We start from the raw sequence: 23,709 nt of genomic DNA, 5'->3' as shown, positions 1-23,709 counted from the left end.
TCAGTAATTATGTATTTTGAAAGCTAAACCTCCAGTTACAGAAAGAGCTAATTTACACATTAGATACTGATAAAACTACAGTAAGCCATGAGTTTCAAAGTTAGTGTTATCTCCTGCCTAGGACTATGAAAGAGAATCTGTACCAAAAGACAGTTGTTTCCTCTTTGAAATGCTCTTTTACATTGCCTATTGTAATTTTGAAGTTGCAAATCAGCTGTAATGAAGAACTGCTTGATAACTTTCTAAAGAAAAAAATTAGAGGAATGTTAGAGGGAGTAGGATTTAGAAGGATTTCACTTTATTTCTGTTGATCAGGGCCTACCATCTGCCTTCCATTTAATGTTGTAGAAGCATGCATGCGTTTCCCAGTTCTGAACAGATGATGTGCATGATTTGTTGAGATATATGTGTATTCTGGATGTGTGTGTGTGTATATATACCTACGGTGCTTAAAATCACACTTGAAGTGTAAAACAGATAATGAGTCTCCATTTTGGGCTAATTTGCATATTCATCTCTTATACACAAAACAAAAGTCTACAATGATACTGATTTTCTTTTCTGCTTTAGAATCAGCACTAACCAGCTGTCAACAAATATTTTGATTAAACAGTCTTCTTTATTGGGGAATTTTGGGGCACATTCTTTATATAAACACATTGTTTTCTTTGATTTCAAGGGACTTATTTTCAGTATGATTCATAGATACATCACACCGGTAAGCTGTCATGCACAAAAATATATTTTTCTCTGTAAACTTCCTTTTTACCATTGATTTCTCTAGGGCAAAAATATGGCTCAGAACAGAATATTCTACCTCAGGACATTTGCCTGTAATAAAGGTAGTAAATAAATGTATAGGCCTGCTTTAAGTAAACTGAAAAATTTAAAGTAAAAGCTTCACAAACTGGACTTTTCCAGGAGATTTTTAAAGATAATTTAACAGTTCCTGTTATACATCTAAGACGTGATTGGACTACAGAAATTTTGTTCGTATTTTGACATGTATTCATCTAGTCTTTCTTCTGTGTGTAACCATACATAAACATGTTATTTATAAAAATGGTATCATGTAGCACATATTATTTTGAAATCTTGCACATATTTATTGTGGCTATTGTTCCATGTCAGGACATAAGTATCTGCTTTATTCTTTTTAACAATAGCACAGTATTCTAAATATGCTATTGTTTATCTAACTAGTCCACTATTGAGGGACTATAAGAATTTTTTTGGTTTTACTGTTATAGAATAATATAGTCTCTGCATGCATATTTGATTATCTCTTCACATAAGCAGAGTCAGAAGATATTACCATCTTAAAATATGACACATACTGGTAAATGCCATACAAAGCATTATACCAGTTTATTCTGACCAGTAGTTTGATAGTACCTGTTTCCCTACATCTTTGTCAACAATGAGTATTATTATTTTAAGTTTTTTTTATCAAACTGATAAGTAAATGATAGTCTCATATTTATTTTATGGTGCAGATTTTTGATGATTTATAAAATTAAACAACTGTGCATCTGTTTGACAAGCATATATATTTTCATAGAAAAGATGAGATTTGAGTTGATCTGAAAGTGAAAGTGAAGTTGCTCAGTCATGTCTGACTCTTTGCAACTCCATGGACTGTCACCTACCAGGCTCCTCAGGCAACAGTCCATGGAGTTTTTCAGGCAAGAGTACTGGAGTGGTTGCCATTTCCTTCTCCAGGGGATCTTCCCGACCCAGGGATCGAACCTGGGTCTCCTGCATTGCAAGCAGACACTTTATCATCTGAGCCACAGGGAAGCCTGAAAGGATGAGTTTTATTAATTTTTTTTCTCTGGCTGTGATGAGCAGGGTCTACTCTTTGTTGTGATGCACGGGCTTCTCATTATGGTGGCTTCTCTTGTTGCCGAGCACAGGCTCTAGGCATGCAGGCTCAGTAGTTGTGGAGCATGGGCTTACTTGCTCTGAGGCATGTGGAATCTTCCTGGACCAGGGATTGAGCCTGTGTCCCCTGTATTGGCAGGCAGATTCTTAACCATTCTGCCACCAAGAAAGTCCCATGAGTTGAGTTTTGATTGAGTACTTTTAGAGGATTTTTCTCATGAGATCATCTCAGAAAGTGGTTCTCAGTCAGGGGTGATTTTGCTCCTCAGAGGACATTTGGTGTTGTCTGGAGACATTTTTCTGGAAGAAAAATGGAAACAGTGACAGATTTTATTTTCTTGGGCTCCACAATCACTGCAGATGGTAATGACAGCCATGAAATTAAAAGACACTTGCTCCTTGGAAGAAAAGCTATGACCAACCTAGACAGCATATTAAATAAACAGCAGAGACATCACTTTGCCAACAAAGGTCTGTCTAGTCAAAGCTATGGTTTTTCCAGTAGTCATGTATGGATGTGAGAGTTGGACCATAAAGAAAGCTGAGCACTGAAGAATTGATGCTTTTGAACTGTGGTGTTGCAGAAGACTCTTGAGAATCCCTTGGACTGCAAGGAGATCAAACCAGTCCATCTTAAAGAAAATCAGTCCTGAATATTCATTGGTAGGACTGATGCTGAAGCTGAAGCTCCAATATTTTGGCCACCTGATGCAAAGAACTGACTCATTGGAAAAGAGCCTGATGCTGGGCAAGATTGAGGGCAGGAGGAGAACGGGACGACAGAGGACAAGATGGTTGGATGGCATCACCAGCTCGATGGATGTGAGTTGGGGCAAGCTCTGAGGGTTGGTGATGGACAGGGAAACCTGGCGTGCTGCATGCAGCCCATGGGGTCGAAAAGAGTTGGACACAACTGAGCGACTGAGCTGACTTACTGACCAGTATTCTTGCCTGGAAAATCCCATGGACAGAGGAACCTGGCGGGCTATGGTTCATAGGGTCTCAAAGAGTCAGACATTACTGAGCTGCTGCTGGCATCAGTAGCCTGTCAGGGTCCTCTGTCCATGGGATTCTCTAGGCAAGAATACTGGAGCGTGTTGTCATTCCCCTCCCCAGGTGATCTTCCCAACCCAGGGATCAAACCTGGGTTTCCTGCATTGCAGGCAGATTCTTTACCATCTGAGCCACCAGAGAAGCCCAGGATAAAGTCAAGGATGCTGCTAAACATCCTACAATGTACAAAACGGCTCCTAAAGCAAAGAGTTATCCAGCTGAAAATGTCAGTAGTGCCAAGGGTGAGAAACCCTGATTTAAGAGAAGGTTGTAGTAATTTTATTTGTGAAGAGGGCTTGAATTAGGTTGTTTTTGGTTGAAATGGAGAAAAAGAATCACTGTGAAAGACATTTAAAAGGAAAAACAGTCATATTGATGCCTGATTGGATACAGAGAGGGAAAACAAGAAATTGAGTCACAAAGTTTAGAAGCTAGATGGCTGGGACGTGGGATGGCATTAGTGGAGAGAAGTTGTGAAAGAGCCAGTTTAAACTGCTTACAGAATTGTTACTTAAGTAAATGGTGACACTCTGCTATTTCATCTACTTTGCTTTCATGTCGTGAGATTTTTATTTTACACTTAGTTCCAGGATTGTTTTGGATTTTTGAATTAAAAAATCACTAACTAGTACCAAACATTTTGTTGCAAACAATTTCTTCTTTATGAAATGTGCTTCCTTTCATCTGTCCTACTATTTTGTCCCTTTCTAAAGTGCTGTTTCCTCCAGGAAATCTTCTTTGATCTCTCCAAATGAAATAAAAATACTTTTTCTTTATTTATTCAAAAAATACTTACCAAGTGCCTGCTATATGACAGGCAATGTGCTAGGTACTGGAACTACAGTGGAAAGCTTTAAGCACATGTCCTCTTCCCTTATGGAGTTTAAAAGCATAATAGGAGAGTCAGATATTAAACAAAATAATTACAGGTAAAGGAAGACTCATAGGTTATAATATTTAAAAAATGCAAAAAAGAAAAATGCAAGTGAGCATTAGTGCCAAAGCAGAAGAATACAGTTTCAACTGGACAAGTTAGGGAAGATTTTTTAGGGAGGTGATGTTTAAGTAAAGACCTGAGCTATGACTAGGAATTAATCAGATAAAGGCGAGAGGGGAATGAGGGAAAATTAATTGGAGCAGAGACAAATAGGAAACCCTTGAGGAGATAAATACCTTGTTCTGAATAAGGAAATGAAGTTCGTATGGCCGAAGAGCAGTGGTGAGGTAGAGGGGAAGGTGGGTAATGACTAGATTGTTTAGGCCTGGAGGACCTTGTTAAAGAGGTTGATCTCTGGGTTAAGGTGGATGGTAATAAAGGCAGGGAGATGAGTAGGAGGCCTTTGTTATAGTTCAGGAGGTAAGGTGGTTACTTGTATAAGGATGGTGCCAGGAGAATTAGAAGTGGATGAATTTAAGATGTGTTCTTCAGCTTGTGAGACTTCCAAGGAATGATGTATAGATACAGGCTTGGAACTAAAAAGGAGGTCTAGATTGGAAATAGAAACATGAGCATTGTCTTAGAAGATGGTATTTGAAGTTGTGGGTGGAGTTGGTTAGATTCAAATGAGATAGAATGTAATTGTATGAAGAAGGAGAAGAAAAGAGGACCTCGAACTGAGTCTGAGGTTCTCTTGAATTTGATCAAGTAGAAATCAGCGAAGTAAATGGGGAAGGAGCAGCCAGCAAGAGAAGGACAAGCAGGAAAGTGTGATTTCAAGGAGGGGACAGGTCAGTAATGCCAGATGTTGCTGCAAGACCAAGTGGATGAGGAATGGAAAGTATCGATTGGCCTTGGCAGCATAGAGTGCACTGTTTACCTTAGAGACAGCGGTTTTACTGACATAATATGATGCAGTAGGGGCAGAAACCAGATTAGAATTGTAATTTATAGTAAAATTGAAAATGCATATACGTGTTCTGGCAGCAATCATCTTTTTGGTAAAATTTATTCAAAGGAAGGATGTACATAAGGATACTTAGTGCAGGGTTGTTTGTAAATTTAAAAAGTTGTAAACTACCAAAATGCCCATCAAAAGGGGAGTTCAGTAAAATTAGAAATTAAAATCCTTCTATGAATTATCCTAGAAGGATTCCATAAAAATTGTTAGATGAAAACATGACTCGGATAATGCTTTTTTTGTCAGTAAACTACCATATATACATAGATATATAAATATATAATATAAATGTTTATATGGATTTGTATGAGTATAGAGAATGGTATGGAAGGATGCACATCAAACTTTAATATTGATTATTCAAGGAAAATGAAGATGGAGTAAGGAAAGTAGAAAGATACTATTCAATTTTTGTTTATCTTTTGTTATACTTGCTGTAATGCCATTTTTTTAATATTAAAAAGAGGATTGAGGATTGAACTTTTTAAAGAAGAACTCCAGGAGATGAGGAAATGGAGAAAGAAAATTGAGTAACTTAAGAAACTTTGCTGGGAAAGTATATAAAGATACAGGATGGTGTGTTTTTAAGAATGAGAGGTGCTAAAGCTTGTTTAAATGTTGAATAAAAGACTCCAGGAGAGAGAAATTGAAGAGGCAGAGAAAAAGATAGTCTATGAAATGGGACACCTTAATTATGTGTGATGGGAGGAAAGAAAAAGACTAATCTGTTTTCATACTGTGAGTGCTGGTGTGGTGGCTTGTTTTCTTTAGGATGAATGGAACAGAGGCATCAGCTGAGAGTGAGAAGGAAGTTGGGAGTCTGAATAGAGTGGAGAAAGGTAGGAACTAGGTGTTGCAGCGGTGGGAGAATAAGCTTTATAGGGAAATACTGTGTCATGCGAGGTCTGGTTGACTGCTTATTTGAGATTGGGCAGCATGATTCCATCTGCCTTGTTGTGTGGTTTTCTCTGATGCAGTTCAGTTTCTTAGGTTCAGAGAAGTAAGTAGTTGAGGAGTAGGTGGGAGTTTGGCTAGTCCAGCACATTGGAAGGTGGGAGGGGCAGGAAAGTGGAGAGGATTTGCAAAGACCCCCCAAAAAAGACTAGAGGTAATTACCCCTGGGACACTAGTAATAATTGCCCACATCCAGGTACCATTTTCTATTTTTGTCTTATGTTGACCACACTGCCTTGACCACCACTGGCTGGTGGTCTGTAGTTTGTGGGGTTGAAGAGAGCTGGATGTGACTGAGCATGTGAGTGGGCACACATCCATGCACGCGCATACACACACACACACACACACACACACACACTATCCCTCTTTTGCACATCCATGCGCGCGCACACACACACACACACACACACTATCCCTCTTTTGCCGTGACTGTTAACTATGAACGAGATATAGCTATTTTCTAGTTTTCTTATGTCTGTTGAAAACAGATCCTGAGGCTTATCTTTAAATATAAAACTTATGTAAACCTCTGTGTGTGCCCGGAATCTGGAAAGAAAGCAAACTAAGAAAAATCAGTAGGTTTAATTGAAGCTGAGAATATGACTCAGATGGTTCCTCTTGCCATTGCCCACATCATACCTAGAAAGATGGTGTGTTTTTTTGCAAACTTTTCTATGGCTTGGTCAATTGAGAGATTATTTTGAACCTTGTCATTAGATAGTACTCATTATTTGACTGTTATCCCATTGGTTTTTATCAGTTTGTTATTTGTGTTGTCATCTTAGAGAAGACATGATCAGTAGATGTGACATCTTAGGAACAGATCTTAGGAATGTGTTTTATGGCTATCATAACAAAATATACCCTGCAGAATCTGAGTCTGAAGGACTCTGACTTACATATTGATCTTTGGAGGTTTGTAGTTTTGTTTTCTTTTTTTTTTTTAATACAAATTGTAGATGTCTTATTTTTAATATGACATTATCCGAGAAGTGTTGGCAATCAGATGGCCACCTTCTGAGTACTGAGTGCTTTTACATAAATTATTTTATGTCCTTAAACAACTTAAAGAACAAAATTAAATTCTTAAAACATCTCTTGGAGATAAGTTTGATTATTCTCATTTTACAGAGCCTCAGAAAGGTTAAGTGCTTTTCCAAAGATCTCAAAACCAGAAAGGCCTAGAATTCTAGCTCGGTATGTCTAGCTTTAAAGACAGCTATATCATATCACATAATGTCACTGAGAAAAAACCCATTCATGTATCTAAATAACGTCTTCCCTCTTTGTAAGGCTTAGCAGATATGTGCTTGGGGCTGGGACCTCACTGTTTCTTAGAAGCCTTATTTATCATACTGCCTTTAGCAAGTGTTTCTGACAAAGTCCACGTGATGATATCTTAACCTTGTCTTTGTAGACAGCTAGAGCCTCATCAGAGACTTTTTGGAGGCAATATACTGTCATGCTGTCAAATGCCTAGAAAAAGAAGGGAAGTTATTGTTTATTAGCTTAGATATGGTTTACAGCACAGGTAATACCCACAGTTTTCCACACACTTTTAAATATTTCATTTGGTCTTATCTGGAAGCTAAGCATTTATTGCCTAGCTATTGTATTCAACAAATGAGGAAAGTGAGACTTGGAGAGCGTAATGAACTTACAATTACACAATATCTGGGATTGAAGTCCAAGTCTGTTTGACTCTAAAGTTTTGTGCTTTTTTTAAAACACACAGTGCTGTCTTTTCCATCTCTGCTTATCATCTTGTGGTATTATCTTTATTTTTTTGTGAGGTTTCAAAGATATTTAAAAATTGTTTTATTCTGGACTTCAGGATTCTGAAAAAATAGCTCTTACTGAAGGGTGATAAAAACACATACACATACACTTTATAGGATAAGGAAAATATTCATATATTACATATTTTTTAATCTTATAAAAACACTTAGTACCCTCAGTAGATCTAGATTCTGGCAGCTGCCAGATATGCATTTGGATGCTTATATTGATAAGTCAAGATTTTAATTTTGCTTCTATGGTTAGTGAATGGTGTCAGATTAAACTTTTTTTCCAGAGAGTGAGATGCATCCTGGTATCATTTTATCCAGTCTGTTTATACTGTGATTACAGGGTATGCAGACAGGCAATATTACAATGTTAGGATGTGCTTCTGGGATGTGCTTCTAGTCCCCTGAGAAACGTTTCTAGTTCCCAAAGACATTTCTTTGATGGCCGTGGCCCTTCATATATGGGATGCCCTTGTTATCTGAATATTTTTTATTTCATGCTGTGTAGTCACAAAGATTGCATAGGGAAACAGAAGTTACCATAATGTAAAAATATTTGCTGATTAATTGTCCACAAATTTAGTTCCCACTCAAACACTCATCCTGGATAAATACTATCCCTTGCCCATCCTGTTAGTTATAATGTGTCCCTGATTGTTGGAAAGAAGTAAAATTATTGTATTCAACTGCAAAGTCAATGGCAGATTTTGCAAAAATTCTGGATATAAAAATTTAATGAAACCAAGAAAAGTGATGTTGAAGAACTATTGCCAAACTTGCAGGAGGAGCCAGTGGCAATGCAATTCTGACAGCATTAGCCAGTGAACAACTGAGGCAGAGAAAATCCACCAGAATAATGACGTGTTATTTCAAAAGAATGATCTGATTATTAAAAATTAGAGGAAATTTGATGATGTCCAGGTATTTTTGGAAGAATATCTCTCACTGTAATTGTGCTAGTTTTAATTAGGTAAATAGTATATCCGATGTCAGATCAGTATTGCTCATCTGCTGCTGCTGCTACTACTTTGGTTAGTACAATAGTTGCATTTATTATTCAAATTTTATTAAATTGAAGATAAAATACACTAATATTTGATATTTCAATTTTTTACCTTAAAACATTTCCCCCCCCCCCACATTCACTATGAGACTTTGGGCCCTATTGTAAGTGAATAGATGAACAATCCTTTTCAGATAGTTGTTGTCCTCACATAATGAGACCCTTCTGTAATGGTTATTTACTTTATGTATTTGTATGTTGTTCCTCTCTCAGTTATGCTGTTAGTGAGCAACAGTAGCAAAAACTGTTGTGGTGAGTTAGCTGTGGGGTTGACTCATCCTGAGTAATATTGTCTTTTAACCAGTAATTTAAAGAAGCAGAACTCTTCTAGCAGAATGGCCAACAAGCATATTACAGTTCTATCTTGGAGAAAGGATTTCAGGTCACTCATTGAATCGAAAAGCATTACATAAATAAAAACTTACAGTTGGGGATGGTTGAGTATGTAAATACTACAATGCAGTAGTATTGTTTTTGAAGTCTTTCTTTTTTTTTTCTGTTCAGTAACATTGCCCATAGCTTTAATGTTCCTCAGATTTGAAGATGAATACATTTTGCAGCTTCCTAATCCATTTGAAAAGGAAAACGTGCTTGTAATAACTTTACCAGCCTTAATTTGGCCCACTGGTAGACTTGGCAGTCTCAGCTGCAACAGCCAGAGTGGAATCTAATGTCCCCTCTGGCTGCTTTCACCATAGCCAAGGTTCTGGATGCCCATTATTTCTGGAGATGATGTTCCTTCTTGGTGTTTTTTTAAATCTTGGAGTCTGTGGAATACCCCAAGGTAGTGTTAGTGTCAGAGAATTAAGTATTTTCTGGGTTCTGAAACATGTAAACAACATATATTAGTTTAAATTATAATGCATAGTTGGTTTTCTGGTAACCTCTAAGAACGTGCAGACCCTTTTCTAAGCAGAATCAGAAGGTTGGTTTTTTATGAGACCTATAAAGTAATGATACCTTACAGCCATTCTCCAAATAGAGCTCATTCACCGTGACCCCCATTTACATTCCTGCTTCCCTTGAACTTAGGCCAGAATATTTATCTGTGCAATTTAAGTAGCAACATGTTAGTTAAGTGCTTGATTTAAAGTAGCTGGCATTTCAATTTATTTTTCCTTTATTGGGAAATTTCTTCCCTTTGAAGAGGGGTTGAATTAGTCATTTGTGTGGTTTAGATAAGTTACTTGATCTGGGGACAAAACATTGCAGGATTTGTGGAGTTGTCTATGGTACCTGTGTGAGAGACACCTCATGAATCTCTTAATAGTTGTGAAATTGCTTTTCATGAAATGTCTGACGTGTGACTGGCTCCTTCTCCTCCTTTTTATGGCAAATCATGTAGCTCATATATCATGCCAACCATAAATCTCAATTCATATTTGTCCAAGGATTTTACTCTGAGATTCACCTTCTTAGAGCTGCAAAGGTTCAATACCATATGGTTTCTTTTTATTAGTATGATTAAGAATGTATTTTCATCAAACTATACCATCTGTTATAAAGAGAAAACAGGTAGGTACATTGATATATTCTTTTCATTTTTTCTTCTTCTTAACCTCCATCCAATTAGCTTATAAGTGTAACTCTCTTAGATCAAGTTATTTAGAAAATTAAAAAAATTATGTATTGAAGGACTGGCTCCTTCAGGGCAGAATTTAGCCGCCTTTTCTCCCACATATAGCTTGTATTATGTCACATATATAGTAATGCTTCAGAAAATGTGTTGAAGTTATCTGTAACTACAATGTTGTATGTAATATAAAATTACAGGAATATATTATCTGGTTGGAATTACATTTAGCAGACTGAATAATTGATGGTTTCTCATTCCTGGTCCAGTGCCTGGCCCAGAGCTGGCATTCAGTGACTGTTTGTTGACTTAGCTCATTAATTAATTGATTGATTCTTGGGATAATTTAGTCTGATGACTAAATGAGATTTATGAACAGTCATGTAACCTTTATTATGATAATGTATTTTAATAATCCTGCAAGATCAGAATTTGAAGCAAGTTTCCTTTGTAGTAAGTTTACAGTATTTATAAGGGTATGAAATATTCTTAAACACAATTTTTAAAAAATCACTATTTGTTTATTCTTAAATATTTATTTATTTATTTGGCTGCACTGGGTCTTAGTTGCAGCATGTGAACTTTTAGTTGTGGCATGTGGGATATGTTCCCTGACCAGGGATCAAACCCAGGTGCTGTGCATTGGAAGCACAGAGTCTTAGCCACTGGATCACCAGGAAAGTCCCTAAAATTGGCCGTTTAAACTTCTATTAAGTTTTGCTTTTTTTTTTTTTTCGTTCTTTCCAATGAAGCTCATGGGTGATAGTCTTCCTGCCTAGATCTCTTTAAGTGACCCTTCAAGTTTACATATGTATAATCCAGAGGTCTTTTGAAGTTTCTTCCGGTTCTTGAAGTAAGAGTAAGAGTGCTCAACCCCCCAGTTCCATGGTCTTGAAGAGTCCAAAACTTCTGTGCTATATGGGAAATCTGAGTCCCAGGACTAAACTCTTTATAGCTCCTCTGCCTCTCATTTCTTTTCTTCTTATGTACTAATTTTGTGTTATATCATGGTGTCCCAGATATGAAACTCAAGACAGCTTCCAGTTCCTCCAGAGGAGTCCTTTCCAACAGGAGCTTTAGAGACTAATGTGGACTTTCTGGGAGAGAGAAGGAAGGGCTTAACATTATCTATCCCATTATCAATGCCTTAAAAAATCTGTATTAGACATTATTTTTCACTCATTCACTGACAAATATTTAATGAGCCAGGCACTGTGCCAGGCACTGGGTAGTCAGAGATGAGTGAAAAATAGACAGGTTCCTGTTTTCATGGGCCGAAGATCCCCCGGAGAAGGAAGTGGCAACCCACTTGCCTAGAAAACTCCATGGACAGAGGAGCCTGGCAGGCTGTAGTTCATGGGGTTGCAAAGAGTCGGACACAACTGAGCCACAGAGTGCACGCATAGACCAGTAGGGGTGCCAGGTAATCAAGCAGGCATACAAATTGATGTAGAATTCTAACTGTGATAAGTGCTATGTAAAAAAGGTACACAGTCCTGGAGAACATTTAATGGAGAGCTTTGACCTTTTGGGAGATGGGGGTGGGTGAAGATTAGAAGGAATCATGTGGCCAAGTAGGGTGTAGGAGTGAGGAGTGAGAGGCACAGGTGAGTTTCTAGAGTCTCTTTTTCACAGGGCTGCTATCTGTATTTCCTCTTGGTCACTTCTATCTCTAGGAGCCCAGTCTGGTTGGCTGTCTTCTCCTCCAGGATTTTCCCTTAGAATTTCCAAGTTCTTCTCCCTGTCTTAGATAGAGAACTTCTGCTAATCTTCAGATCCTATTAAAAACTTGAATAATTTTTATACATTAACACTCCATGTTCCTGCCATGGAGTAGAAGATTTCACCTCTATCTAGATCAAGGGAACTATTCTTTTTTTAAAAAAATTACTTATTTTTTAATTGAAGGATAATTGCTTTACAGAATTTTGTTGGTTTCTGCCAGCCATCAACATGAATCAACCAATCAACATATGCAACCAATCCATATGTACTGTCCCTTTTGAACCTCCCTCCCATCTCCCTCCTCATCCCACCCCTCTAGGTTGTTACAGAGCCCCAGTTTGAGTTTAGGTCGAGGGAACTGTTCTTAAACTATATGTTGGCAGCATCGTTATTCATTCATTTAGCAAATATTTACTGGACACCTGTCCTCTGAAAGCAAGAGAACTTCATCCCACCTGACTGATGCTGGAGCATTGCCCTTCTCTTTGAAACTTTTCCAGACTAGTTTGAACAACCTGAGCATTGTAAGCGTTAGGGATTCAGCAAAGTGCAGATTGCACAAAAATGTCTATCTTAATGGAGATTATGTTCTAATGGGGAGAGACAGACAATAAACAAAATAAATAAAGCAGGGAAGAGGGACTAAGGTATTTATGGGGTGGGATTTGCAACTTCAAACAGGCGAGCCCTCATTATACAGGTGACATCTAAGTAATGACCTGAAGAAGATTAGGGAACAAACCAGTGTGGCTGGAGTGCTCCTGGCTGAAGGAATGGTAACTGACTCTGACGTGGGGACATGCCTGGTGTGCTCCACAGATGGGAAAGAGGCCACTCGAACTGTAGCAGAATGGAAAGTAGTATATGGGATTCGATTGTTTGGGCTTGGTGAAGTGAGATGGGGGAGCCATTGGAGGGTAGTGAGCTAAGCAATCAGTCATGTGATCTGATTGATCTAACTGCTGGGTTGGGTGTAGGCTGAAGAGGCATGAGGATAGAAAACAGAACGTAGGCAAAAGATGGTGGCAGTCTCTTGGATCAGAGTAGAAGCCGTGAAGTGAGGGAAAAATGCTTGAGGTTCTGGTGTATTTTGAAGGGAGAGCTAATGGCATTGGCTGAGAGATACGGCATTGGCTGGAATATATGGCATGGGAGAAGAAAGGAGTCACAGGTGGCACCAAGGTTTTTGGCCTGAAGAACTAAAAGGATGGAATTGGAGTGACTGAGATAGGTGGACTGTGAAAGATAGGTTTTAGAGTAGCTCTAAAACATTTTAGATATGAGATGCCTATTAGATGTCTGGAGTGGAAATGCTGAAGAGGCAGTTGAATATGTGTCTGAAGCCTCAGGTAGAAATCCTGGCCAGATATATAAAATTAGAAGTTACCAGCATGAGATGTGTCTCAAAGCTATGAGACTGGATGAAAGCCCAGCATTAAGAGGCTGAGGTTAGGAGAAGGGTCCAGTACCCTAAACCAAGAAGGGGCTGCCAGTGATGGGGGAGCAAAGTCAGGGGAAGGTGGTGACTCGGAAGCCAAGGAATAGAGTGACCCATTGTGTGGTACTGCCAAGGGTTCACGTTAGATCAGGCCTGGTAATTGACAGGTTAGCAACATGGAGAGCGTGAATGCCCTTGTTGGAGCAGTTTTAGATGAGCGGTGGGGCTGGGAACCTGATTGGATCAGGTTCAAGAGAGAAGGAAGAACTGGAAACAGGATATATCAACATTTTTGAGAAGCTTAGCTGTGAAAGAAAGAAGTAGAGCAGTGGTTCCCTACTTTCTGGAGGCTTCACTGCACAGTCACTTCTGGTTTCAGCTGTCTGGGGAAGTTACTTTTGCAGAAACCTACTTATTACCATTAAGGTTTTTTTCCCGCCTAACAGCTGTCATTTTGAGTTGCTTTCCTTCTTTGCTCTGACAGTGCCTAAGTTAGGACCTACTGAAATCTCGCTTTCTTTCTGGTCCTCAAATATGATGCAAACATATTGAGCCAGCCTCTGTTTGAGGACACAGATACTGTCCTCCACAGCAGGTTAACAGGAGGGTGAGTTTGGAGACACAACATTTCCTAAGACCTGAGGCAGGCAATGCTGTGTGCACAGAGAAGGATAGCTCATATTTATCGAGTGCTTCCTCTGTGGCAGCACAGTCTGTGTGTTTTACATCATTATCCATTTAACTGTAATAGCTACTTGGGGTGATAGAGCTTCATAAAGAAAATCTTACAGGTAAATAACTGGGATTTGTGACAACCCTCTTAGTATTGTGTTTTATCTTACCAACTTTGATAGCTCATTGGAATATCCAGGGATGCTTTATGAATGACTGTGAAGTGCCAGGCACATTTATGGAACCAGGCATTAAAAGGAGTCACATTGTAGGTTGCTTTTAAAAAAATATTATGAACTTCTGGTTGAGAAGATAACTTTTTTTTTTTCTTAACTGAGAGGCTAGATTTTGGGAAAAACAGCCCAATCCAATGAATATCCTCCAAAAGAACCTAAATCCTTAGAATTTACACATCCCTTTTACCCATGGGTTCTGTTGTCCTTTTCTGCAGTTATTGATTTTTCCTGGTGCCTTTTCTATAACGTCTGCTTGGCCATATCCATTCCTTATGGATTTATTGCTCGTCTTTTTACCCTGCTCTGTTTAGAGGAATACTATATCAAACTTTTATCCCTTCCATCAGATTACAACAATTTAAAGGTAGATTGTGCTCCTGGCCTAAACATGTTGACAGTGACCCTTAACAATATTTGAATTATGGTGTGGTTTTCAGGTAAGCATTTTAGTTGACTTTTCTTTTTATGTGTGGACCTTGCTTCCTTTCTCATTTACATATCTCTAGGGAAAGATAAATGCCTGAATTGGGCAAAAAGGAAATTTTGCTTTGAAATTGTTCTTTTTTAAGATGTCATCTAAAAAAAAAAAAAAAAGATGTCATCTAGGAATGCACTATTTAAAAATTTTTGAACTTTATAGGCACATTTTCATTTTAAAAGAAGAAGGAAAATACTTTAAAAAAATGTGTTGGAAAAACCTGAAAAGAAAGCTCTTAAAAAAGGACTCCAGCCTGACAAGAGGAAAGGAAGAAATGATTACTGATGATTTCAATTTCCAGTAAATTACAAAGCATACATAATAGGCTTCGAAGAGAGATGATTCCTATGGCATACTTCATGCTGCCTTTACAGATAAGTGTGTAAATGAAAGGGAAATGAATTGTTTCAACCTGGCAAATCTATACTATTTTGGTGAAGTGAAAATGAATGAAATTAATTCTATCACTCTTTACTAAAAATAACACGTTTTTGATATGTTTCTAAAGCAGTGTACTTATAGATTTGCTACAAGGAAACTTAATACTGAATCAGAGGTAACTAAATAATTATCAAAAAGTAGGAGGATAATAGTATTTCATATAATTTACACTACAAAATTTGGAAATTACCTGGGGCTAGGAGAAGGCCATGGCACCCCACTCCAGTACTCTTGCCTGGAAAATCCCATTGACAGAAGAGCCTGGTGGGCTGCAGTCCATGGGGTCGGCTAAGAGTTGGACATGACTGAGCGACTTCACTTTCACTTTTCACTTTTATGCATTAGAGAAGGAAATGGCAGCCCACTCCAGTGTTCTTGCCTGGAGAATCCCAGGGATGGGGGAGCCTGGTGGGCTGCCGTCTATAGGGTCGCACAGAGTCGGACACGACTGAAGCGACTTAGCAGCAGCAGCAGCAGGAATGATTTTTAAAACTCCTTAGAACCCTCCCCCTAATAGTATTAATAAAACAAAAAGTCCTTGCCATTAGGAGCTTTTATTTCTAGAGGAGGAGATTGATAATAAACAGTTACATAGATAATTGTATCATTTAACTTGTCACATCGTAAGGGCAGTGAAAGAAAAGATATCTTCCCTGAGGAAATAATGTTTAATTTGACCCCTGAGGAATGACAGGGGGTAAGCCAAGTATAGGGGAAGGGAGAAGCGTTCACACAACTGAGAGAAGCAGAGAATTGGGCGGTGTGGATGGAGCAAGTGAACGGGAATACAGAAAGACAAAGTGAGGCTGGGGTAGTGAGCTGAGGACAGGTCTCACAGGGCCTTGTAGGCCATGTTGTGGATTTTGAACTTCATTCGGAAAACCAGGAGACACTATTAAAGATTTTTTAGCAGGTTTGCATTTTCAGATCATCACCCTGGACAAAGGACTCGAATAGATGTCTTACCAAAGGTTATGTACAAATGGTCAGTAAGAGATGCTCAGCATCATTAGTCATTAGGGAAATCTGAGTCAAAATCACAGTGAGTTAACACTTCACACCCAAAAGGATGGCTGTTATAAAAAACAAATGAATGAAAAAGGAAAATAGCAATTCTTGTCAAGAACATGGAGAAATTGGAACCCTTGTGTATTGCTGGTAGGAATGTAAAATGGTGCAACTGCTGTTCCTCAAAAAGTTAAACATACTTAAACATATAAAGCTTTTTATTTAAAAACTTTGATTTAAAAATATATATAAAAGTTTAACATAAAAAAAAAGTCAAACCATATGATCCAGCAGTTCTGCTGGAGGACAGATAAACAAACTATGGTCTGTACATACAGTAGACTACAATTAAGCCTTAAAAAGGGATAAAATTCTGATACATGTTACAACCTGGATGAACTTTAAAAACAATATGTTAAGTGAAATAAACCAGATACAACAGGAAAATGTTGTATTATTTCACTTATATGAATACCTGGAATAGGCAAATTCTTAGAGATAAAAGTAGCATAGAGGTTATGAAGGCCTCAGTTGGTGGAGTATGGGGAGTTATTGTTTAATGGTTTACTGTGTTAAGAATGAGTTACTATTAGTTAAGAATTCATTTTAGTGCAAATCATAGGAAACCCTGTGAACCACAACTTGAATAATTGGAGTGCTTATTCTCCTTAAATAGTAAATCTTGAGGTTGGCAGTCCTGTGTACAGTTCAGTAATGCCTTCTGGAGCCAGGCTGTTTCTTCCTTTCCATTCTGATATCCTTAGAATGTTGGCATCATCCTCATGCTCATCTCTGCCGGGCACCAAGGCCCTTGTCTGTATTCTAGGCAGGAAGGAGGAGGAAGATGAGCAGGAAGGAGTAGCATCTATATTACCTGTATCAGGAAAGCTCATTGGCTAGAGCCTTTGTGTCACCCTACATTTCTTTTTCTTATATGCCACATCTAATCCATCAGCAAATCCTCTTGGTCCTACCCTTAAAGTATATCCAGAATTGGAACCACTTTTTGCCCTATCTGCTGCATGTACTGTGACCCAGGCTATTACCGTCTCCTAGATTGTTATGCTGGTCTAATACCTCATCTCCTGCCTCCGCTCTTGTAGTGCTATAGTCTGTTGTCAGTCCCTGGAATACCTTTTTTTTTTTTTTTTAAGGCATAATTCACATACCCCCAAATTCACCCTTTTACAGTATACAATTCAGTGATTTTTAGTCCACAGCACCATGTAAGCCCAGAGAAATATTTACTTTCAAATATAAGTCAATATCTTCTCAAAACCTTCTAATAAATCATCATCTCATTCAGGATAAAAGTCAAAGTTCTTGAGCAGCCTACAAGGCCCTGCATGATCTGGGTCCCCGTGCTTATCAGACCTAATCCCTTACAGCTCTCTCCCCTCATCATTCTGCCTCACCCACATGGGCCTTCTTGCTCTTCCACACCAGACAAGCTCCTGCTTTGAGATCTGTGTGCTTGCTATTCTCTCTGCCTGAAATGCTTCCTTTCTCACCTCCTTCTGGTCTTTCCTCAAATGTTACCCTTTCAGCAGGCCCTTTCTTGACTATTTTGTTTAACATTGCAGCTCACCTCTCTGTGCACACAGACACACTCACATACTTACTGACACATGTTCACCACATTTCTTATGTTCCTTTCCCACTATTTTTCTTTAGTCTTCATCACCTTCTAATATAATGTATAATTTACTGACATATTTGTTTATTTTCTGTCTTTCCCTACTTAATTATAAACTCCTTGAGGGCAGGGTTTTTTTCACTGTTTGATCTCAGCACCTTGAATACTTGTAGTAAATGTTTGCTGAATGACTGAACCATGATATATGGCACCCCAAGCTGCAAAAGAAGCTAGCCTTTAGATTAGTAGAGGGTTGGGGGTGGGTGTTGACTGAGTCCATTTAAAGTTGTGGGAGCTATTATAGTATTATTTATTTGACATATTTACTACTAATGCTAAGCAGTGCTGTTACAATGGCAAATAAGACATTTGTGGTTCCTGTTGTGATGGCATTTACATTCTAGAAGGGTGATATATGTAATAGGTAAATGAACAAGATAATATTAAAAAAGCAGTGGTTGCTGTGAAGAAAATAAGACTGCCTTGTAGAAAATGAAGGTGTGTTATGGGGAGACACTGCTTTATATTCTGTGGTCAGAGAAGACTTTTTTAGAAGGTGACATTGAGCTGAAACCTGAATGACAAGGAGGAAGCAGCCAGGTAGATATCTATGAGAAGCATCTTCCAAGCTTGGGAATAGGAAAGCGAAAGAGAATAGTACAGATGAAACCTGGTGAGTGAGGGGAGTGGCAGGAGATGAAATTGGACAGGTTAGATCATACAGGGCCTTTTAGGTGATAGTAAGCTTTTAGGTTTTTAAGTCAGTTGGAAGTCATTAGAAAGTTTAACCAGGCAAGAGATATGATCTGATTCACATTTTAAAAGGAAACATACTGGAATGGATTCACATACTCATTTGCCTTCAATGGTGGTATAAAAGTATATAGCAGACCCATATAAGCAATAATATTAAAGCTGTGTTGATAAATGTCAATTTTCCTTTGGCCTCAGTGTTGGGAGACTGAAGAGGCGACCAGCAAGGAAACCAGAGGGTGGAGCTGTTTCTTTCCCGAGCCCACCTAATGTAGACCAAGTGGAATTATGTACATACTCAGTGTTGTTGCCAGATGTTTTAGTTTTCCAGAAGCCAGGAATCCAAATTGTTTTGTTAAATATTTAAATTTATAAATGTTAACAGCTGATCCAAATAGCTTATGAAAATACAGCACGCCAAACAGAGCAGTCTTGCAGAGAGGATAGGATTCTGCAGATGACAGTTGGCAGTCTCTAGATTAGGATGATGGCAGAGGACATGCTGAAGAGCAGGGGGGATTGAGATGTTTTGAAGGTAGTATCATTAAACATGATGATAGAGTGGATGTGAAAGATGCAGGAAAGAGGGAGGCCTCATTTTAGCACTGTATTTCTGCATGAATAGCTGGGTGAGTGGTGGTCCATTTACCCATTTACCAAGGTAGGGAAATCTGAGGAAAGGGAGATTGTGCATGCCGTTAAGACCAAACATTCAGTATTGAGTCTTTTCAGGTTTGAGACGCCTCTGAGTCATCCAAATGGAGATTTCCAGAAAAAGCTGGATGCAGAGGACCGGCACATGGAACACAGATTTGGATTGGAGATAAATTGGTAATTACTGACATATAGAAGCTATGGGAGCCAACGAGCTCAGCTAGGGTGAAGGAGTAAGACAGAGTAGAGAAGAGGGCATGTGTCCAGCCTTAGAGCCATAACTATTCTCTTGTTAATCATCTCTGTGCTCCCTTTCTGTATACGCTATATATAAACTTATGGGTTAAACATGTAGTTAAATTTACATGTTTCCTACTGTGAGAAAATAAATTCTGCATTTATCTTTCTTAGTGACAGTGATCCTAGGAACCTCAGGAATTCTAACTTACAAGGAGGAATTACTCCTATACAACTAGAAGAAATGTCTGGTTTTATATTAAACTTGCTAGAAACAGAAAGAAAGCAGGGCTTTGGCTAGTTTCAAGTAGAGGTTTCAGGGTTGGGGTCAATCCCAGAATGAAAATTTTACAGTTGGCCTTTATGTCTATGCTCCACTTACAGAATTCTCCTTCTTGAGTTCTTCCCTCTTTCCTGTTCTTCCTCCCACCTTCCTCAGATATTTGAGCACCTACTACATGCAAAGCTTTGTACAGGCATAGTTAATATAATAGTAAAAGCAAACCAAAAAACTGTGAAACTGTCTGGTGTATGTTCAGGCATTCTATTATTCTGACATCCATTTTGTGATTTTTCATGCTTTTTATATGGGAGGGGTAGTCTGGGAAGTCTGAAAATAAAAATCTGAATAAATATGAATAATTCACCAGAGGCTACCAGAAACATTGTCATTAAGTTTCTATTTACCATTTCACCTTTGCCCAACATTAAGATAGCTATTGTATTTTCTTGACTTGCCATCCTTCTGATCAAGCTGTGAATGTATGTGAAAGAGAAGGACCTGCTCAGCAAAGACCAGGTGAGGGTGATGCTGTGTGCAGAGTGTTGCCGCTCCAGCATTTAGCATCACAGATCACAGCAGGAGACACATCACAGCTCTGCTTTGCTTTGGAGTTAAATTCAGAGTAGTGAGTTTTATTTTTAAAAAATTTGTGCTTTAATGCTTTAGGTATCTTAAAACTTGCTTCCAGTGAGGCACCACCAAAGCTCTCTTGCTAGTTGGCCCAAGTCTTTGGTGTCCAGAGACAGCAGTGTTTTCTTGAGATAGACTTTTTTATTTTATAAATCTTTATAAAGTTGGCCCTTTGGGTTGACCTTCAGGTATAAGACATATGGCTTTTGTTTAGTGCTTAAAAAAAGAACAAAAGCAAATGTGAACAGAGCCTGGCTTTTCTTCTTGTTAGAATTTTGTATCTGCTTTTATATCATATGAATGCCTGGAGGCATCTTAGGATGGACATGATTTTATAAATCTTAAATAAAAAATAAATGCTTTATAGGTTTGAGATTTGAAAGTGTGCAACACGCTGTAAGTCAGTGAATCTGTTGTAATACAATAAGTTTTATTGTAATACAAATCTATTTTTCAAAAATATGGCCCCTGGAGGATTACTAGCATAATCCATAAAATGGCCCCCCCTGTGGAGCATTTCGTGTTAATTTATTATACCTCCACTGTGTGTCTTATTACTTGGCACTTATTAAATGATAGAAATTTCTTCGGCATTGAACAAAATCAGAAGATGGAATTTGACCCAAGTCAAAAGGTTTTTAGACGCACAGGTCCAGGAGAGAAACAGTGGAGGGAAAAGTCCTTCTTTTCCGTGCACCTCCTGGTTAGGTGCTTACACCCCTGCTATGCTAGTGACTTCTGAGGGATTTCAGGTCCGTTTTGAAATTTGGAGCACATATAGCAATGCATATTGTCCATGTGTCCTAGTTATTGTAGGTATTAATATAAGAATAAAGCACTGGTTGGCATGTCTCATTGCTGGTGATGTTAATTTGATCTCTTGTATTACATGCTGTCTGCCATGTTTCTTGCGTTGTAAAGTTTTCATTTTTCCTTATTAATTGATAAATATCTTGTGCTGAAATGCTTTAAAAAATAGAGCAAGGCACTAATAGTATTAACATCCCTGTCCTTCAGTCTGTGAGAAACCTTTAAGACTGGTAGTCCAGCCACCAAGGGGTTTCTAGAAATATTTATTTCCCTGAGCTTGTGAACTCTAATATAGCACAGATTTTCTCTTTAGCTATATCTCTATAAGTCTAATTTCATACAGAGCCTAATACAGAATCGTGTTTTAAAATATCTTATTTTTAATACCTATAGTCAAGTCTCATTTATCTCTTATAATTGGTCTGCTTTCCATTTTATTTGTGGTGCGTTTTTATACCCACACTGAATTGGTCCAACCACCCATTATGCTCCTGTCATTTGACTCGTACCCAGGGAGTGTAAGTCATTTTTCGTATTATCCTGAGAAAAAGATAATCAAATAAATCTCTTTAAAAAAATTAATAGATATTTCAAAGCCAACTAGAAGTGATTTGCAGAATGTTTTTGATCATCTGTGCTTCTGCCTTCAGTTAACATAAATAATCAAAGTTGGCTGTGGCACAGTATAATTTTTGAATGGAACAGTGGTCATGTGGTTGTAAATTCTTTGAAGACCAGCCATCTGTCCTAAAGGAATTCAGGCACCAGAGTCTCAGATTCTTTTTTTTTTTTTTTTTTCCAGAGTCTCAGATTCTTTACTTAACTTCTGCCCATCCTGGAAATTAGTGTTAACCCTGAGTTCATTTGGCTAGAGGAATAAATACATTTAAATAAGGATGATGTTGGTAATATTCAGTTAAGATATGAACAGTTAGAAGTATATTAGTTGTTGACATTATAATTGTTGATATCAGTTAAATGTGATACAAGTGATTAGAGAGTTGGTAAACAAAAGGCCCTAAAGTTAGTAAATTTAGATTAAAAAACCAATGTTACTAATAACTATAGATATTAAAATTACTCCTGCTTATATATAAGAAATGTTAAAAAGAATGTGATGTAGATAATACTTGTCACTCCTAAAATGTACTTGGATTTCAGAGTTAAAATCAGAATGAATACTTTATCATCTCTCCCACTCCTCCCACTCCCATTTGCTTTTTATATTAGCGTTGACAATACATGTGCTCCTCAGAAACCCCTTAATTTCCCCAAAGTATTTATGATTTTCTTGTCTTTTGAGTTTAATACTATGGACTCAATCATTGCTTTTTTAATCTTAAGAAATGAATTCTCAAAAAAAAAAAAAAAAGAATTCTCAGCATCAAGTATGTAGGAGTAGATACATACTGGGTGACATTCTCTGCTAAAGGTGTACCTAAGTGCTATGAATTTACATAGAGTGATTATATGCTCTAATATGCAGTTCTGATGTTTAATTTTATCCATATCTCTATCAGTAAGGATACAGATTAAGCTGTTGTGTCAGAGAGACCCAATGACTTTGATAATTTTGTTCTATCACTTAATAGTCCAGGGCTGATAGGCACTCTGCCTTATGACCCCATGGGATGCAAGCTGGCAAAGTGGCTCTGCCAGCCTTTGGATGTGACTTCTGTGATTCCTCTGGTGGACACCATGGTAGCAGAGGAGTATACACCCAGTGTATAAAGATCAAAGCTTTGAAGTATAATTCATTACTTTCATTCACATTCTGTTCGTGAGAACTTAGCTACTGATCATACCTACCGGCAAGGGAAGCTGGAAATGTAGTCTCAATTAGGTTGCTGTTTATCAGCTAAAATTTGCTGAAGGGTGGAGAACAAGTTTTGAAGGTCTACTACTTTGTTTTATTTTTAAAATTTATTTAAAAATTATATTTACTGACTGAATTTTGGCTGTGCTGGGTATTCGTTGCTGCACAGGCTTTTCTCTAGTTGTTGTGAGTGGGGCTACTCTCTAGTTGGGGCGCACAGGCTTCTCATGGCAGTAACTTCTCGTGGAGGTGCACCCGGGCTCAGTCGTTGGGGTACGTGGGCTTAATTGCTCCACAGCATCTGGGTCCTGTCCTAACCAGGGATCAAACCCATGTCTCCTGAATTGGCAGGTGGATTCCTAACTACTGGGCCAACAGGGAAGTCCTGCTACTTCATTTTATATCTAATGTTTTCTTTGTTCATAACATAAAATTCAGTGTCAGTTCAAAGTGAAGCACTTTCCCCTGTCTCTCCCCATTCCCACCTCTCAAAAAGAATAAAGAAAGAGATCTGCTGGCCCTTTTGTTGAAATGGAAGATTAACTTGATACATTAGATCTGCAAAATCAGAAGATACTGATAGAATCACTCTTTGCCCTGCAGAAGTCTTTGATACTATTTATATATTTTAAAAAAATATGTCTATCAGAAGGCCTGTTGACCACTTGTGGAAGGAT

The 23,709-nt window shown here is 38.2% G+C and overlaps 1 protein-coding gene across 3 annotated transcripts in view; it reads left to right on the top strand.

The window, feature by feature from the left end:
- BTBD9 (BTB domain containing 9) overlaps positions 1-23,709 on the top strand; it is a 402,401-nt gene that overhangs the window by 62,418 nt on the left and 316,274 nt on the right. The gene's annotated exons all lie outside the window — the stretch shown is intronic.

This window comes from Cervus canadensis, chromosome 28, assembly GCF_019320065.1.
Source record: "Cervus canadensis isolate Bull #8, Minnesota chromosome 28, ASM1932006v1, whole genome shotgun sequence".
NCBI lineage: Eukaryota > Metazoa > Chordata > Mammalia > Artiodactyla > Cervidae > Cervus > Cervus canadensis.
Note: the sequence above shows the minus strand (reverse complement) of the source record. Positions and strands in the feature narration are given on the sequence as shown.